Consider the following 17,818-nt stretch of genomic DNA (forward strand, 5'->3'; position numbering starts at 1 on the left):
CATATATAAATTCATTTGAAATCCATAGATACAATGCTTTCAAAACCAATATCCCAGTAGACGCTAACATTTATATAAAAGTATATAGGATATAAAATAGGTAGTAAGAGTAAACAAATCAATGGAAGAGAACAAAGCACCAGTTTTAGTTCTACACTTATATGATTAAATTTTGACAAATCTTCCAGGCAATCAATAGGTAAACAAAAGTAATTTCAATAAATGATGTTGGAACACTATGCATGATATTAATTCATGATGAATTAGAGACCTAAATATAAAAACTGAGGCTCTAAAACTTATGAGAAATTATAGAAGTTAAAGAAGAAAATTTTTGTGACCTTAAATAAGGAAAGTTTCCTTAGTAAGGCACAGAAAGTAGCAATCATTATACAAAACAATTGATCAACTGGACACTTCTCAAAAGCAGAAGATACCATTAAGGAAACAGGACACTTACTGAGAAAAAAATTGCAGTACATAAAAATGCTGATACTTACATCATCAGTGTTTAGTTGTTTAGTAAATATCTATAACTCAATATTAAACATACAAATGGAAAAAACTGCTTACACAGACACTACAAAGAGGAATATATACAGATGACCAAATAACACAAGCAGAAAGCAGATGAAAGTAAACTGAAACCACAATAAGATGTCCTTTCATACCTACTAGGACTGTTAAGATTAAAAAAAAAAAAGCCAAATAGTGGTGAGGATGGGTAGCAACTGGCAGTCTCATACATTACTGGTAGGATTATAAAATCATTAATATATATATCAGTAATATATAATCATTAACTTTTTTGTTTTTATGAAGTGAGACATACATCTATCTAATCCTGTGACCAAGCAATTGAAGTCCTAGGTATTTACTAGGAGAAAAGACATTTCCACAAAGAGATGTATATACAAATTTTCCTAGCACTTTAATTCACAGAATCCAATAATTTGAAGCAACCCATGTGTTCATCAACAGAATAAACACATGATAATAGTTCACACAATAGAATACTATTCACTCATAAAAGAAATAAATTAGTAATACACTTGACAATATAAATTTCAAAAATTTATGCTGTGCAAAATGAGCCAAATATACCATTGATGGGAAGCTCATGAAAGGCAAATCTAATATATAGTGATAAATATTAGGACACTGGTTCTGACTGAAGGGAGAGGAGGAAATTTTTTTTTGTTTCATTTTGTTTTTTAGAGAGCAGTATTAATGAGAAGAAGAAGGAAGATTTCTGGGGTGATAGAAATGTTCTATATTTTGAAGTAGTTTTTGGTTATATGTGTATGCATTTGTTAAAATTCATTGTATAAACTGAAAATGTACATATTTCACCATATCTAAATTATTATTTTTAAAAAGGAAAAAAGATGAAAGATTCAAAATAAGTCTTACCAGAGATCCAGAGAAAAGGACTGAAAGGGGGAAAAGTAACATCAAAAGACATAATAGCTTAGAATGTTTAAGAATTCATGAAGCACATTAATTCTGATTCAGAAAGTTCAATGAATCTCAAGCAGGATAAATAAAAAGTAGACTACTTTAATTCACATAATTAGTGGAATATCAGAGAAAAAGAGAAAATTTAAGAGCTGAAGGGGAGAGAAACTACTTATGAATGAATAGCAATGAGATTAAAATTGATCTTAACAGCAGAGGCCAACATCCAATGGGAAAATGTCCATTAAAAATATTTAACAGAAAATAATAGCTAAACAAAACCGATATGCCCAATGAAACTATCATTCAAACATTACGTTGCAATTAAAGCATTTATTAAAATTATAATTTAATATCAAAAGATCATCATTAAAGGAACTTCTTATAGATATATTTCAGGAAGAAAGAAAATAATCTCAGAAAAACAATCAGAAATACAAGTAAGAAAAAATGAACCATAAAATAGTCTAAAATGTTAAACTTTTCTGTACTAAAATCTTTTTAGATGAAAAGATTTCAAAGAGAGAACATCCATATTCTGGCACAAAATTTTATATTAGCAATAACGGTATTTTAATGATACTCTGATTAAATAATTTTATTTGGGTTATCTACCTATATGTCCATTAAAACAGACAATGTTCATTGAAAATTTCAAATATAGTTAAAATAATACCCCTCACATATCCTAATTCTCAATATTCTTTCCACAAAATAAAAGAAATGGCTCATGTGGAAAAAATCCTAAATTTAATAAAGGACATTTTGTTGGAACAATAATACAGTTAAAAATTAAAGTATTTTAAACTTTATCTCTCCACTACTACATAAGTAGAGTATAGCCAATTGGCATTTCAAGTGAAGCTGAAATTTCCCGACATATTAAGTTCATTGGGTCATGAAATATATTTGATTTCACACAATCATATTTTTCTTCCAAGAGAAACATAATTTCTGTTGTTTCACTTACACTGAACCATTCAAACAGATTATCATATGACTTTTTGGTTTTTATGTAACTGGAATATATTTTGGGGGCTCAAACAATAAAAATGGTTTAATTTTACCTTGATAACTGAGATAATATGCTGCTAATGTTATGATTTCTAAGTTTGCTTATAATATAAATATTTCAGTGAGGATCAAGTTTATAAGAAACACAAATATGTATTTTACATAAGGGATTACAAATGTAGTGCTCTGTTTTTTTCTGATTTCCTAAGAACCAAACTGTAAATGCAAAGGAACATATTAACTTTCAAAAGCATATTTTTGAGAATTATGTAATGATATAATATTACCAATCAATTAATAAGAAATGATCATTATAAACTGGTTTAAAAACAAGTACTACAATTTAAACTATTTCAGTAGTTATTCAACAAACACAGTGTACCTACACAAGGTTCATAGAACACTGTCTTTAGTTAATTCCATTTTTTTCTTACATTTAAAAGTTAATTCCATTCTAACTTTCATAATTTCCTAACACTTTATCAAAAACACAGGTGATTTTTAGTTTCCCATCCTTTCTTATTCTCTCATATAAAAACTGGTTTTCCTTTCCTTCTTCCATGCTTTTTATTTTTTTAATTTATGTGTCCCTTTCCATCATATGCTATGATTCTACTTGCAAGCAAATTACTCTGTATTTCAGAATCAGAATGGCACATTTAGAAAATCCATATAACTACACTGATCAAAATAATAAAATTATACTTTCGGTGCCAGATGCTTAATCATCAGGATTTAAAACCAGATAACATAAATTACTCTAAATATTTTAAATGTGATTTGATAGAATTATATATATGAAAAATTATTGATATAGTTAAAGGAGTGATCTGGTGATGTTTGTGTGATCCCACAGGAATGACTCCCAGAACTGACTTCCCAAGACGCCAACTATTGACACAGAAATCACAAAACATCTTTCTTGGTGACATAGGAAAACTAGAGATCCTCTAAATGTAAATAGAGACAAGCCAATATCCAAATAAACACCATAATCACACAATATCCAACAAATGCAGCCAAACTGAATTTGGTAATATATTAAAAGGATCATTCACCATGACCAAGTGGGATTTATTCCAAGGATGCAAAAGTGGTTCAATACTCTCAAATCAATCAATGTGTTAGACATTAGCAAAATGAAGGATAAAAACCACATGATTATCTCAAAAGATGCAGAAAAAGCACTTGACAAAATATCTGTTCTTGATAAAAACTCTCAACGATATGGGTTTAAAGGAAACATATCTGAAAAAAAAAGAAACATATCTGAACTTGATAAAAGTCATATATGAAAAACCCACAGCTAACATCACACTCAATAATGAAAAACTGAGAGCTTTGTCTTAAATCAAGAAGACTAGGATGTCCATTCTCACCACTTTTATTCAACATACTACTGGAAATACTAGCTACAACTATCAGGCAAGAAAAAAAGAAAAGGATCCAAATTGATAAGGATAAAATAAAACTATCGCTATTTGCGGATAACAAATTATATATATATATATATATATATATATATATATATATATATATAAAACATTTCACCAAAAAACCTCTTAGAACTAATTAATGATTTCAGTAATGTTGAATACAAATTAAGATACAAAAAAATTAAAGGAATCTATCATGTTGCTATAAAAATAAAGCAGCAGGAAAAGAAATTAAGAAAAAAAAAAGTCCCATTTACAGTTCAACCAAAAAGAAGAAAATAACTAGGAACAAATATAACCCAGGAGATGAAAAACCTATACTCTGAAAACAAAAGACATTGATAAAAGAAACTAAAGATGACACAAACAAATGGAAAGATAGACCATATTCCCAAACTGGAAGAATTTGTATGGTGAAAAAAATCCATAGTATCCAAAGCAATCCACAGATTCAATGCAATCTGTATCAAAATACCAACAGCATTTTCCACATAGCTACCACAAATAATGCTAAAATTTATATGGAATCAGAAAAGACCCCAAATAGCCAAAGCAATCTTTGGAAATGAACAAAGTGGAGGTATCATAATCCCAGATTTCAAGAAATACTACAAAGTTATATGAATCAAAACATTATGGAACTGGTACAAGAAATAGATACAAAGATCAACAGAACAGAATAGAGAGCCCAGTAACAAAGCTGCCTATCCATGGTCCATTAATCTGACAAAGGTGGCAGGAACATATAATGAGAGAAAGACAGTCTCTTCAACAAATGGGGTTGGAAAAACTGGAAAGGTACATGCAAAAGAATGAAACTGGACTGCTTCCCTACACCACACACAAAAATAAACTCAAAATGGGTTAAAGACCTAAATTTAATACCTGAAGCTATAAAACTCCTAAAAGAAAATTTAGGCAGTAATCTCTTGGACAACAAACAGCCTTAGCCATGTATCTATAAATATGTTTCTTTTGGCAAGGGAAAACTAACTACTGAGAGTGCACCAAAAGAAAAAGCTTTTGCAGAGAAAATGAAACCACCAACAAAGAAAAAGGTAAGCTGGAAAGAGCTGGAAAGCTCCAGGGGAAGTCCAGGGATTTACAGTATCTAGAACCAAAGGGTACACCTCCTATTTTTTCTTCCTTTTCCAATACAATTTGTTTTTATATCAGACTGTAAATTTTCTTTTTTTTCTGTTTTCCCACCTTACTACAATATTTTACCATCCCTTCATTTTTAAGATTCTTCCTTTTTGACTTTCAAATTTCTACAATGACACATCCTAGATGTATTTTCACTTCTAGATTACCTACAACATACTCAATTTTGGGATATATAAAAGATATGTTTTTTTGTTTTGTTTTGTGTTTTTTCTCTGCCTCATTTTGTTCTACAATGGCACAAGTTAATACCTTCTAAACCATGACCAGCATGCACCCAGAACTAAGTGGTATACCCTGCTGGTTCATTCTGTGAGATTCCTCATTCCCATTCTTCCCCCCTCTTTTATCTCATTTATCTTTTGGTGGTCAATGTTGGGGGGTTCTACAAGTATTTCTGGTTTATATAAATTTGGGACTGAACATTTTCTAACATACAGAACTTAATATACTCAGAAACAAGAGGATCACCCTCTAGAATCCATCAGGTAAACTACATTCTTCCTCCACTAAAACTTCATCATCACCACCATCTTCCAGCCCTCTCTTTTTTTCTTCTCTTTTCTTTTCTTTTCTTTTTTTCTTTTCATTCCTTGCAATTCTTGGCCTTTTATTTTTTACTGTTTTGTTTTAAAATTTGCTTTTTACTTTAGTAGTCCTTTTGTGTTATATTGTTTCTGATCTTTGTTTTGAATTTCTGGTCTCCAACCTGGGCAGAATCATCTAGGGTGAAATTTACATAGGTCGTGGTTGATATTCTTGACTCAACCCACTCATACAACCATTGTGCACTTAGCAAAATGACTAAAGGAAGAACTCACCACAAAAGAAAGAATCAGAAACAGTGCTCTCTGCCACAGAATTATAGAATTTGGATTGCAATTCAATCTCAGAAAGCCAATTCAGAAGCACAATTATAAAACTACTGGTGGCTCTGAAAAAAGCATTAAGGATTCAAGAGACTTCATGACTGCAGAATTTAGATCTAATCAGGCCGAAATTAAAAATCAATTAATAAGGTTCAATCCAAACTGAAAGGTTCTAACAATGAGGATTAATGAGGTAGAAGAAAGAGTGAGTGACATAGAAGACAAAGGATGGCAAGGAAGGAAGCTGAAAAAAAAGAGGAAAACAATTAAAAGACCATGAGGAAAGGTTAAGGGAAATAAATGACAGCCTCAGAAGGAAAAATCTACGTTTAATTGGGGCTCCAGAGGGCGCCAAAAGGGACAGAGGACCAGAAAGCATATTTCAACAAATCATAGCTGAGACCTTCTCCTAATTTGGGGAGGGAAACAGGCATTCAGATCCAGGAGATAGAAGGTCACGCCCCCCCCCAAATAAATAAAAAACCGTTCATCACCTTGACATTTAATAGTGAAACTTGCAAATTTCAAAGATAAAGAGAAAATCTTTCAAACAGCAAGAGACAAGAGATCCCTAACTTACATGGGTAGAAATAGTAGATTAACAGCAGATCTCTCCACAGAAACCTGGCAGGCCAGAAAGGGTTGGCAGGATATATTCAGGGTCCTAAATGAGAAGAAGATACAGCCAAGAATACTCTATCCAGCAAGGCTCTCATTCAGAATAGAAGGAGAAATAAAGAGCTTCCAAGATAGGCAGAAACTGAAAGAATATGTGACCACAAAACAGGCTCTGCAAGAAATAATAAGGGGGACTCTGTAAAAGAAAGAGGAAGCCCAAAGAAATAAGCCACAAAACAAGGACTGATTAGGTATTCTGATGACATTAAATTCACATCTTTCAATAGTAACTCTGAATGTGAATGGGCTAAATGACCCCATCAAAAGATGCAGAGTTTCAGACTGGATAAAAAAGCAAGACCCATTATTTTGCTGTCTGCAAGAGACTCATTTAAGACCTAAGGATGCCTTCAGCCTGAAAATGAAAGGGTGGAGAACCATTAACATTCAAATGGCCCTCAGAAGAAAGCTGGGTAGCAATACTCATATCAGATAAATTAAGTTTATTCCAAATACTGTAGTAAGAGATGAGGAGGGACACTGTATCATACTTAAAGGGTCTATCCAACAAGAGGACCTAACAATCATGAATATTTATGCCCCAAATGTGGGAGCTGCCAGGTATATCAATCAATTAATAACCAAAGCAAAGACATATTAAATTATAATACACTAATAGTAGGAGACTTCAGCATAGCACTTTCTGCAAATGACATCTTCTAAGCACAACATCACCAAAGAAACAAGGGCCTTAAATGATACACTGGACCAGATGGATTTCACAGATATACACAGAACTTTGCATCTGAACACAATTGAATACACATTCTTCTCAAGTGCACATGGAACTTTCTCCAGAATAGACCACATACTGGGTCACAAATCAGGTCTCAGCCAATATCAAAAGATTGGAATTGTCCCCTGCATATTTACAGACCATAATCTTTTGACACCTGAACTCAATCACAAGGTGAAATCTGGAAGAAACTCAAACATGTGGAGGTTAAAAGATGAATGGGTCAACCAGGAAATTAGAGAAGAATTAAAAAATATTCATGGAAACTAATAAAAATGAAGACACAACCATTCAAAATCTTTGGGATACAGCAAAAGCAGTCTTAAGAGGGAAAAATACATCATAATACAAGCATCTCTCCAAAAACTGGAAAAAAAAATACACAAGCTAACCTTGCACCTAAAGGAACTGGAGAAAGGACAGCAAATAAACCTACACCAAGCAGAATAAGAGAGTTAATAAAGATTCAAGCAGAACTCAATGAAGTAGAGACCAGAAGAACTGTAGAACAGATCAATAAAACCAGGAGTTGGTTCTTTGAAAGAATTCATAAGATAGATTAGCCAGCCTTATTAAAAAGAAAAAAGACTCAAACTAATAAAGTCATGAATGAAAAGGAAAGATCACAACCAATGAGAAGCTATATGACAATAAATTAGGCAATCGAGAAGAAATGGACACATTTCTAGAAAACCACAAATTACCAAAACTGAAACAAGAAGAAACAGAAAACATGAACAGGCCAATAACCAGGGAGGAAATTGAAGCAGTCATCAAAAACCTCCCAAAACACAAAAGTCCAGGGCCAGATGGCTTCCCAAAGGAATTCCATCATACCTTTAAAGAAGAAACAATACCTATTCTATTAAAGCTGTTCTGAAAGATAGAAAGGGATGGAATACTTCCAAACTTGTTCTATGAGGCCAGCATCCCCTTAATTCCAAAACCAGACAAAGACCCCACCAAAAAGGAGAATTATAAACCAATATCCTTGATGTACACAGATGCAAAAATTCTCAACAAGATACTAGCCAATAGGATCCAATAGTACATTAAGAAGATTATTCATCATGACCAAGTGGGATTTATCCCCGGGATGCAGGGCTGGTTCAAAACTCGTAAAATAATCAATGTGATAGATCATATCAACAAGAGAAAAAAAACAAGAATCATATGATGCAGAGAAAGCATTTGACAAAATACAGCATCCATTTCTGATCCAAACTCTTCAGAGTGTAGGGATAGAGGAAACATTCCTCAGCATCTTAAAAGCCATCTACGAAAAGCCCACAGCATATGTCATTCTCAATGGGGAAATACTGGGAGCCTTTCCTCTAAGATCAGGAACACGACAGGTATGTCCACTCTTACCACTGCTGTTCAACGTAGTACTGGAAGTCCTAGACTCAGCAATCAGACAACAAAAAGAAATAAAAGGCATTTAAACTAGCAAAAAAAGTAGTCAAACTCTCCCTCCTCGCAGATGACATGATACTGTACCTAGAAAACCCAAAAGACTCCACCCCAAGATTGCTAGAACTCATACAGCATTTTGGCAGTGTGGCAGGATACAAAATCAATACCCAGAAGTCAGTGGCATTTCTATACACTAACAATGAGACTGAAGAACAAAAAATTAAGGAGTCAATCCCATTTACAATTGCACCCAAAAGCATAAGATACCTAGGAATAAACCTAACCAAAGAGGTAAAGGATTTCTACCCTAAAAACTATAGAACACTTCTGAAAGAAATTGAGGAAGACACAAAGAGATGGAAAAATATTCTATGCTCATGGATTAGAAGAATTAATATTGTGAAAATGTCTATGCTACCCAGGGCTATTTACACATTTAATGCAATCTCTATCAAAATACCATGGACTTTCTTCAGAGCACTGGAACAAATCATCTTAAGATTTGTGTGGAATCAGAAAAGACCCTGAATAGCCAGGGGAATTTTGATTAAGAAAACCAGAGGCGGGGGCGTCACAATGCTGGATTTCAAGTTGTACTACAAACTGTTATCATCAGGACAGTGTGGTACTGGGACAAAACAGACACATAGATCAATAGAACAGACTAGAGAACCCAGAAATGGGCCCTCAACTCTATGGTAAACTCATATTCGACAAAGCAGGAAAGACTATCCACTGGAAAAAGGACAGTCTCTTCAATAAATTGTGCTGGGAAAATTGGACAGCCACATGCAGAAGAATGAAACTAAAACATTCTCTTACACAAAGATAAAGTCAAAATGGATGAAAGATCTAAATGTGAGACAAGAATCCATCAAAATCCTAGAGGAGAACACAGGCAACACCCTTTTTGAACTCGGCCACAGTAACTTCTTGCAAGATACATCTATGAAGGCAAGGGAAACAAAAGCAAAAATGAACTATTGGGACTTCATCAAGATAAAAAGCTTCTGCACGCAAAAGAAACAGTCAACAAAACTAAAAGACAACCTACAGAATGGGAGAAGATATTTGCAAATGACCTATCAAATAAAGGTCCAGTATCTAAGATCTATAAAGAATTTATTAAACTCAACAGCAAAGAAACAAACAATCCAATCATGAAGTGGGCAAAAGACATGAACAGAAATCTCACAGAGGAAGACATAGACATGGCCAACAAGTGCATGAGAAAATGCTCCGCATCACTTGCCATCAGGGAAATACAAATCAAAACCACAGTGAGATACCACCTCCCACCAGTGAGAATGGTGAAAATTAACAAGACAGAAAACAACAAATATTGGAGAGGATGTGGAGACAGGGGAACCCTCTTGCACTGTTGGTGGGAATGTGAACTGGTCCAGCCATTCTGGAAAACTGTGTGGAGGTTCCTCAAAGAGTTAAAAATAGAATTGCCCTATGACCCAGCAATTGCACTGCTGGGATTTACTACAAAGATACAGATTAAGTGAAAGACCAAAACACTTGCACCCCAATGTTTATAGCAGCAATGCCCACAATAGCCAAAGGAGCCTCGGTGTCCATCGAAAGATGAATGGATAAAGAAGATGTGGTCTATGTATCCAATGGAATATTACTCAGCCATTAGAAATGACAAATACTCACCATTTGCTTCAATGTGGATGGAACTGGAGGGTATTATGCTGAGTGAAGTAAGTCAATCAGAGAAGGACAAACATTTTATGGTCTCATTCATTCGGGGAATATAAAAAATAGTGAAAGGGAATAAAGGGGAAAGTAGAGAAAATGAGTGGGAAATATCAGAGAGGGAGACAGAACATGAGAGACTCCTAACTCTGGGAAATGAACAAGGGTTGGTGGAAGGGGAGGTGGGGCAGAGGTGTTGGGGTGACTGGGTGATGGGCACTGAGCAGGGCACTTGACAGGATGAGCACTGGGTGTTATTCTATATGTTGGCAAATCTAACTCCAATAAAAAATACACAAAAAAATAAACAAATCACAACCACAATGGTATATCACTTCACATCAGTCAGAATGACTAGTGTCAAAAAGACAAGTAATAATAAGTGTTGGCAAGGATGTGAAGGAAAGGAACCCTCATGCATTATCGGTAAGAATGTAAATTGGTGCAGCCACAGTGGAAAAACAGTATTGAAGGTCATCAAAATGGTAAAAATAGAAATACCATATGATCCAGTAATTCCACTATTGGGTATTTATCCAAAAAAAAAAAAAAGAAAAGAAAAGAACAAAAGCACTAATTTGTAAAGATATATGCACCCTTATGTTTACTGTAGCATTATTTACAATAGCCAAACTATGGAACAAATCAAGTACCCATGGATAGATGAATGGATAAAGAAAATGTGAAACACACGCATAATGGGATATTAGTCAACCATAAAAATGAATGAAATTTTATAAGTTTCAACAACATAGATGGAATTCAAGGGTGTTATGCTAACTGAAATAAGTCAGAGAAAAACAAATACCATATGATTTCAGTTATATGTGGAATCTAAAAAACAAAACAGATGATCCGACAAAAATCAACTCATATACAGAGCACTGGGGGTTGCCAGAGGTGAGTGGGGTGATGGGCTTAAAATAGTTGTAAGAAGATTAAGGACTACAGACTTCCAGTTATAAAATAAATAAGGAGATCAAAAGGGCAGTATAGGAAATATCGTCAATAATATTGTAATAACATTGTATGGTGACAGAGGGTGACTACATTTAATTGTGGCAATCACTGAGTAATGAACAGAATTGTTGAATTACTATGTTTACACCCGCAACTAATATGACATATGTCAACAACATAAGTAACGAAATTCTTGCTTTAGCATTTAAAACGAGTACTTAAAAATATCATTTTTATCATTAGCATCTGAAATATTACATAAAATGCTCTCTCCTTGGGCAGCCCGGTGGCTCAGCAGTTTAGGGCCGCCTATGGCCCAGGGCATGATCATGGAGCCTCGGGATCGAGTCCCACGTTGAGCTACCTGCATGGAGCCTGCTTCTCCCTCTGCCTGTGTCTCTACCTCTCTCTCTCTCTCTCTCATGAATAAATAAATAAAATCTTAAAAAATGCTCTCTCTATAAAAACTACAAAACATTACTGAGAAAAATTAAAAATCACCTAAATAAATGCATTTACCCTTGCCATATACAAGATTAGTATTTTAAAACATTAATTGCTTATCCATATACCAACGAAAAAAATTAAATTTTAAAAAGATACCTCTTATAAAACATCATAATTTTCATTAGCACAAAAATACTAAATGCCTTTACCATTAAACTGTAATACATTATTCAATCTTTCAAACCATGGAAATAACATGTTTTTCCATTTACAGCAGCAAAGAAATGCTATGTACCTAAATAACTATTGAGTTTTATTACTATAAGAAGCAGGAAAAAACTGGCTATTGCAGAATAAATAGAACACACCTCCAATCCTGGATGATTCAAGAAAAAAATGACACCTTGTCTACACAGCAGCACTTTCTTTTATGTAGTTTATTTGTGAAATAATCATACTGTAGTAAAGGTACATGAAAGAACAAATTTTCAAAAAAATTCACTGGTTACCTTAACAACTAAGGAAAAATTTTAAATTAATACAATGCCAATATTAGCTAATAAAAAGAAAAAATAGAAGATATGTGTGTGTATATGCACATATACATACCATGGATTATTACTCAGGCATAAAAAAGTATAAAATCTTGACTTGGATGGGGCTAGAGAGTATGATGCTAAGAGAAGCCACTGGGAGAAACACAAATGCCATACAATTTCACTTATAATGCATGATGAAATAATGGATCACGGCATGTTTGCTGCTACAATATCCTTTTAGCCATAAAAAAATGCCCAAAATGAACATCCTCTGTATTGCCACTATATGAAATTTTGAAATCATCTTTATCTACCAACTGTATTTGGAATGGGACTTGAGGTTTTTTCCTGTAGAATATATTGGTTAAAGAGTATTCTAATGAGTTTTGGGTGATATAAATATATCTTCCAGTATAAATATTAGTGCCCTCTCCCAACAACAACAAAAAATGAGTAAGAAGAGATACAGGGATATGAGTATGCAATAAATTTGACTATTAAAAACCAACAGGTATTCTGCTGTAACATTAACTTAGCACTCTATAAAGAGTATGCTTGTGTATTTAAAAATGAACTTCTTTTCTCTTCCCTCTCTGTAGCATATCCAACCAAACATCCACTTCTGAGATTCTCAGGAATATTTCTTCCCTCTGCATTGATTATGAATAATAAGTGAATTCAGAAAATTCATTTTTTAAATTAGTTTCAGGGGTAGAATTTAGTGATTTATTCAGTAACAAGGTATTTGAAGCTTTTGTGAGGGCAATTTCTTTGAAGGGAATGAGAAAGGCAGAGGAGTTCTGAACCCTTGCTTTGAGCAATAAGTGGAACATGGTGGTGAAAAAACAGCTAGTAGGCAATATGTTTTTAATAAATTTCAATGTGTGCACAGTTAAACTTTGTAATCTCTCTAGCAGGAAAGAAGAGTAACAGGGAAAAAAAGAAAGTAACATTTGCTGAACACCAACTATTTGCCAAGTATTGTTTAAAACACACTGCATATTATTATCTTAATTATTTTTCAAATTACTCCGAAGTAAATTCCAGTAGTCCCATTTTTAGAGACAAGGAAGGAATCAGAGAGGTTAAGTAGATCAAGTGATATTACACATTGTATTGGGCCGTGCAAAGGTCCAAGCCCATGTCTTTAAACCTCAGACACATGCATTTTGCACTAAGCATTGTGTACAGGGATCACTAAATTAGAGCCAAGTACAATCAGCCAAATTCTTCCTAACTCAGGACTCTGCCTGAGTTGCTGCGCCAGCATTCTCATCAGTAGTTCGCAAGCAGCCTTTTAAATTACAGCCAAATATTTCAGGGAAATGAGTGACCTCAAAGAGGAGCTAATCCATTTAGTGCCCATTGCCTTACATTTTTTAGAGCAAAAATTGATTAGCATGTGATATCCCAAAATATATTTGTTGTATAACTCATATTTGGAAATGACTGCGGGATTTTGAAACATACACAAACACACACACACATACACCTGCTCTCTGCCTCCATCATAGTTGGACTTTTTATTAAATGTCTGCCAACATTACAGAGAATTTGATAGTGACTAAATTTGCATATGGACATTCAGAAGAGGAATCTTGGTTGCCTTTTTCTTATTAAAATTCATTAAACAATTGCTTTTATTCAACATCACTTAGCAATTAGCAAAATTGCCATCAAAATGAGCTCTTAAATATAACTTCTAGAGGCTAAATAATAGTTTAATATTACTTTTGCTAATGAAGCCCTTGGTCTTATTTGACTAATTAGAATCACTGATTCCAGATTCAGTTCAATTGCATTTTCCTAAATATATATGTTTTGCCTCGTCTTATCTTTTCTATTTTAAACTATCCTTGATGGAGTTGTTACCCTACCCCCATAAATATTGATGAAAAATACATGAATATGAGTCATTTCTAAGAGTTTAATGGATGTAGCCATTGCTTATGGCACATAATACCATTTACTCCCTTCAATCTGTGCAAGTTCCAAGTTGAATGTTTTTGCAGCAAAGAGAAATTAACGACCATTAAGGCTTTCAAAGATACACATGTGCACACACATTATTCATGACACTTCAAAAATATCTAATTGGACTGTCAGTAAGTGATAAAATTCAATAATTACAATGCAGTGTAAAAATTATATGTTTGTAATCTCTGCGATGAAAATATTTTTGTCAAAACCAATGGTAGAAACATATTTTTAATAAGGTGCAAATAATGAAGACTTACTCTCAAATTACTACACCACCTAAGGAATATTGACAAAGATGACCAAAGGATAATATGGGTTGATTTTATTGAATAAAATGTCTACCATGCACCAGACATGAGATTAGGCAAATCACAGAAGCAGTGACCTCTTATTTTCAAGGGCCTAAGAAACAAGTGATATTCTCTCTGCTTCATGGATGAGGAAATTGAGTCTCAGGGCAATTATGCAATACATAGTAGTAAGAAAGGAGTCTGAGATTAGTAGCTAGTCTACTCAAACAGGGCAGCTGTGCTTTCACATTTGGTGTTGTGCTTCTATTTAAAGAAGAATACAACTGCAATTCTTGGATATTCATAAACTTTACATTGTCCATGGAAACCCATGGATGGACCTGAAAGTGCCCTATAATATTCATTTTACATCCTGGACTGCCCACTAGTTTGACCATTAGCCATAAGTGGCTATTCACTTATGAAATTAATTGAAATGTAGCTAATCCCAAATGAGGTGTGCTGTAAGTGTAAAATATACACTGGATTTAAAGAGTTAATATGAAAAAAATAAAAAATAAAGAGTTAATATGAAAACAATAATGTAAAATATCTCAATATTTTTCTATTGTGTTTGTATTGAAAATATACTTTTTTTATATATTAGGTTAATGAAAATATATTAATTTCACATTTTAAGATATAACTACTAGAAAATGTAAAATTACATATGTGGCTTACATTTATGACTCTCTATACTTCTGTAAGACATTCATGATATCAGTGATGTGTTCAGGATACCACTCTCTACCAACACCCAAAGTCTACATAGAGGGTGCTTTCCTTTAAAAATATCAGTGACTCCAACAGAGTCCTTTAAACCCATGATGAAGTCATAGTTTATCAGAATTACTTGACAGTTCAAGTCTAAACAAGGTATAGCTTTTCACTTTTCCAAAGACAAAGGCATAAATTTTTAGTTTTTAGAGGCACAGTTACAAATACCTCTAAGTTTATAAGAATATTAATGTCATACACACGTATTTCTCATCTGCTGCATTTAAATGTGGGCATTGTAGCTAAGGGAGCTGTGAAAAATTAAAATATTTCTCCTTATTTTTCAGAATGTTCACTAATAATATAAATAAAGACTTTTTTTGTTTGTTCATTTTTTTCCCTTCTTGGTGTCTAACTGCAGCCATTTCTACCAGTTATCATACTTTAATGCAAATGAATACTGTACCTTCTTTTTACCTATTCCTGTTTTCTTTACTTTCCCTTCCTTTCTTCGCTTCCTTCCTTCTTTCTTTTTTTGTCTCCTAAGACCAGTCAATACATTTTCAATGTATGTTCATTTGGGGAAACAATGGAAACAAACCAATATCAAGGTGGTCCCAGGTTAGCTCCCCATTTCCTCTGTAATATTACACAGAGACTTAGTGAAAGGTTCCTGCTTCAGCCAAATTACCCATTCACAGAACAGGCCACTTTGGCAGTCTGTGTGGCACCCTCTCTCTTGTCTCATGGCCGTAGGCTTGTCTACCGTGCTTTCTTCCCCATATTCATTATTTGGTCTACTGAACCCACACATGGTGCCCCTATACTGCCAACTGGAGTCTTTCCTTCCTAGCCCTAGGTACAGGTTCAAACTCCTGCATATCCTATAAATAAGTCTCAAATCAATGTCCTCATTTGGGGGTTTCCTTCATTTTCTTTGAATCCTCATAAATTTTTGTTTTTCCTGGCATTTAATTATAGCCTATCTAATATTAGAGTTATTTGAAGTGTTTCTCCTACTCCCCTTACCATACTGATTTATTCTTAAGAGCAGAGATTATTTTATTTTCCATTCATCAAAAAATGTAATATGATACCTCAAGTATCTATAAAGATATACAAAGAATTCTACTGTTATTAAAATACATCCTTCATTTGATAATATATATTTTATGCCACTTTATAATACTTTTAAATTTTCCTTTTGCAAGTTGTTTTAAAATAACTTTTAGCCAAGATTTCACGATTTAAGAATGTGATACTCCCAACAAGACTGGCTTGTTCCTCTTAGATCCTACTTTGTAGTTGTTCATTAAAGTTTGAAGTGGTTCAATATAAAACTTGCTCCCTTACTACTTAGATGCTATAAGATTATTTTTTCAAAACTAGACCTATACACAAGCTAGTACAGCTGCCATCCAAATAGTCGACACAGAATGGAAAGCAAAGCTTTTCTCCAGGAAAAAGATTAAGTCTGAGGCTTCTGAAATGCTCCTGCATTACATTTATATAAGGATACTTATCTCTAAACAGCCTTCAAATATTCATTTGTTTTTCTCTATGCTATCCCACATAGTGCTAGGAACGTGTCAGAAAAAGACTCTGTTCAACCAGTTGTCAACTGGGAAGCACTTATCTAGAAGTTTCCTCTTAAAATTAAAATACTCCCTTTGACATGAATGGAGAAGTAAAGGCAGAAATGCAATGTTCCTTATTCCATCTACCATGCTAAAAGCCAGAGCAAACATTCTTTTTAAAGCACTTTTAGAGAGAAAATGAGTGAAAATATCAGTAAGGGCGACAAAACATGACAGACACCTAACTCTGGGAAATGAACAAGGGGTATGGAAAGGGAGGTGGGCGGGGGGGGGGAGTGAAGTGACTGGGTGATGGGCACTGAGGGGGGCACTTGGTGGGATGAGCACTGGGTAGTATGCTAAATGTTGGCAAATTGAACTCCAATAAATAAATAAATAAATAAATAAATCACTTTTGTTTTCACTAATTATAAAAGATATAATTTCTATAGCAAAGGAATGGCACTTTTGGTTTCTTTACTAAACTCACAGTTGAAATATTAATAGGTCATATCAATTGTCAAAATCTTATGTTTTATCATTTTAATAATATATACTGCATTTGTTCTCATTCCATACCCCTGGTATATCATGTGGATTAATGGTGCTTACTATTTCCACTTTTTACAACATTGTCACTAAACATTTTATATTGAGTATATACTAACTCAACATTTTAATAAAATTCTTTAGACAAGTTACCAAAGGATATTTTAATTTAAAAGAGTATATGGACATATTCAACCTACTAAACTATTTAATCCTAAACTGTTTAAATATGTAAACACAATCGTTCAAATCAAATTCATGTCTGCAGGTCTAAAAAG

General features: G+C 33.6%; 1 protein-coding gene across 1 annotated transcript in view; it reads right to left on the reverse strand.

The window, feature by feature from the left end:
* Positions 1-17,818, reverse strand: part of MALRD1 (MAM and LDL receptor class A domain containing 1) — a 761,302-nt gene that overhangs the window by 400,056 nt on the left and 343,428 nt on the right.

The sequence above is a fragment of the Nyctereutes procyonoides genome, unplaced genomic scaffold (assembly GCF_905146905.1).
Source record: "Nyctereutes procyonoides isolate TBG_1078 unplaced genomic scaffold, NYPRO_anot_genome, whole genome shotgun sequence".
NCBI lineage: Eukaryota > Metazoa > Chordata > Mammalia > Carnivora > Canidae > Nyctereutes > Nyctereutes procyonoides.